Consider the following 3,288-nt stretch of genomic DNA (forward strand, 5'->3'; position numbering starts at 1 on the left):
GGGGGGATGATGTGACAACCCGAAATTTCAATCTTGAATAAACCATTCAATCCAATCAAAGTTAGACCTTTTCCTACTAACTTGTGGCGCTAACTAAAGTCCATTTGAGCATTCTGAGTTTAGTACATCAAGGGAATAAGTGAACGAAAGTGTCAACTGAAGTTGTAACCCATCAACCAAGCCATAAACCCTCAAAAGAGGAGTTTATGGCCAAGGGTCATGGGTTTACGGCCGTAAACACATGTTGGCCGTAAACTCCCAGCTATATATTCAACCCTTAGTCATTTTTCAGCCACTTTTCACTTTTCCAAGTCTAGAACTCGAATTCTCTCTCATGGATCTTGAAGTTTTTGCTCCAAATCTTCAAAAAGGTAAGTGAATCCTTCCATAAACAAGTTAATACACCTCTTCTTCTTGATTCACTCATGATTTCATCCATGAAATCTCTTCTTTTGGTTAGATCTTCAAGTGTTCTTCATTTCACCAAGAACACACACTAGTGTTTTTGGGCTCTAATCACCCTCTCAAGCTTCTACTACGTAAGTACACTACCCTTAGCTTGTTATATACTAGAATCACCCTTTAAACACCAAGAAATCATATCCAGGAGGGTGTTTACGGCCAAGGCAATCTCCCTTGGCCGTAAACTCAAGTTTTGGGTGCATATGGACCCTAACTTCTTCCTAAGGCTTAGTCTTTAGTCTAGAGCCCTTCCTGGAAACTTGTAGGACCTTAAACACACGAAATGGATCAAGATGACATGAGTTTACGGCCGTAAACACCATGGGCCGTAAACCCATGGGCCGTAAACACCATGGGCCGTAAACCCATGGGTCGTAAACTCATGGGCCTTACCATTTGGGCCGTAAACTCCAATGTGAGGCCCTACAACCCCTAGATGCAACCCTATGTACTTCTAACACTCGAATCAAGGTGTTTTCCATGTCCTAGGGTGTCCATACTTGCTTAATTAGTTGTCTAAAAACTAATTAGATACATATATGTGTCATTATATGTTAAATAGGATCCGCGTGTGTGCTCAAGTCTTCACTTGACACCTAGCATCCTATACCATCCGTTCATCCATGCCACTCACTAGAGGTGAGTTCATACTCCTTAATCAACCTTTGAAATGATTTTAAATGCTTTTATGGGGGGGGGGGGGGAATACAAGTTGAAACATTCTAGCCATTGTTTTAATCACATGTGATTAATGACTAGAACAAACAGAAAGATTTACTATTACTTTCAAGTTGCTATCAAAACTCATGGATTGCAAGCATTCCAAAACCTTTTTATTAAAATCTTTTAAATGCTAAAACTGTTTTCAAACTCTTTTAAACTTACATTATTGACAAACTCATATCTATACTTATATATTTATATAAGTAAGATTTGAAGGACTTAGGACTGATAGCTCACCTTATTTCCTGTTCCTTGTTTGGTTGTGGACTTCGGGTATCTTGTTATTTGTCTGAATGTCGTTCAAATCTTAGTTATATATCGTATATATGTGTTGGATGCAAAATCCTTCACTTCAGTTCAAGTACCTTTGAGTAGCAGAGGCATACAAACAACAATACTATTTAACTATAATAGGTATAGTTAAAGGATTACTACTCTCTATTACTATTACAACGACACAAACAAGAGTCAGTACGCTCACGAGTCAGACATACTATGCATTATACACGAGAACATACTATACACTATACAAGAGGATACACTATATACTAGTACAGAGAAAACATCACTACACTATGACATACTATACAAACATTTGAATACGATAATCAGAATGTGACATACTACTTCTCGATACGACACCTCATTGTGGTATCACCTTGTAACCAGAGTCTCCTGGAGGGAGAGCGGGCATTGTGTGTATATATCTATATGGGACTGACACTCCTACACCCCGACTGCTAGCTACAGTCCCAGTTGATAAGGCCAAGGGGTGACAGAATGTTACCTCACTACATATGACACCGGAGGGTCATCAGTTATTCAGTCGTCGATCAGCATGGTTACATACGAGTTCACATTCAAACCTTTAATTAACTAACTAAGAATTAAAGGCAAACGGAATCCCCGAGGTGTATTTTACATTTAATACTACCTGGAGTCTGCATTTTCTCCACATTTATCCGGCAGTGATACTGCTGGGGTAAAACATTATTTTCTCCTATTACATCTACTTTGTATTCATCTCGCATCGGTGAGGTCCTAAACTATATTTTTCATAATCATAGTTTTATTGGGGAAAACTCTTACATTTACAAAAGAACAAACATGCAAACAGTCGGGTCTTGGTAGAAGACTACATTTCAGTAGAAAATATAGGATTTTCTAGAGAGTTCAACTATTTACAAACATTTACAACAAGCTATGAACATTTACACTACGTTGTTACAAACATTTTCATACAGGCAATGACACTAAATACTTATGAACTCACCAGCGTTATGCTGATAAACTCTTTTCAAAATAACTTGTATTCCAAGGTTATCAGTAGACAGGTACCGATGAACCTTTTGAGAAGATGGAGCACATACAAGACTCATCTTTTATTTTTGATTGTTCATTTTGGTGTCTTACAAACTATACAGAACACGCTTGTATTAAAATTATTCTATTAATGCAATGGATGTTGTTGCTTGTTTACTATTATGCATTGTTGTGATACTGTACATGACGTCCTCCACCCCAGAACGTTTCTGCCGTTCCTGTTTTGGGGTGTGACAGATAATGTAAGGCCTGTAATGATTATGTTTATGCTTATGTTTTGTATCAGTTATGACATCCCAAGTTTTAATAATCAATGAAAAATGTTTTCTTTGTAAATACTTTTATAGGACAAATTTCGCATTTATAAAGATTACACTGATTTAAAATAAGCATAAATAAGATGTCTTTCGGACCATGAAAATTGGGGATGTCATAGTTGTTATCAGACCATTTGTTTAAGCGAACTAGGAGTTGTGAGGATGTATAGACTTAAACTTAGAATGATAAGTAATGAATGTGAGGTGAGTGTCTATTTTATTTTAGGTAGTATACATGAATTGACACTAGAACTATAATACTTCAGGGAATGTGCCTTAACTATTATTATGTGCTAAATGATTTATATGTAGCATCCTTTAAGACATATGTCTAAATTGCTATAGTCATGAGCACTAGCAAACTATAGGGAGATCCCTAATTACTAAAATGCCTTATTAAGTGGTAAATAAGTAATTATATATAGTAAGTGAAATATAAATATATTAAAATACTTAAACCTAC

The sequence above is a fragment of the Lactuca virosa genome, chromosome 8 (genome assembly GCF_052849685.1).
Source record: "Lactuca virosa cultivar CGN04683 chromosome 8, Lactuca_virosa_CGN04683_v6, whole genome shotgun sequence".
Taxonomy (NCBI): Eukaryota; Viridiplantae; Streptophyta; class Magnoliopsida; order Asterales; family Asteraceae; genus Lactuca; species Lactuca virosa.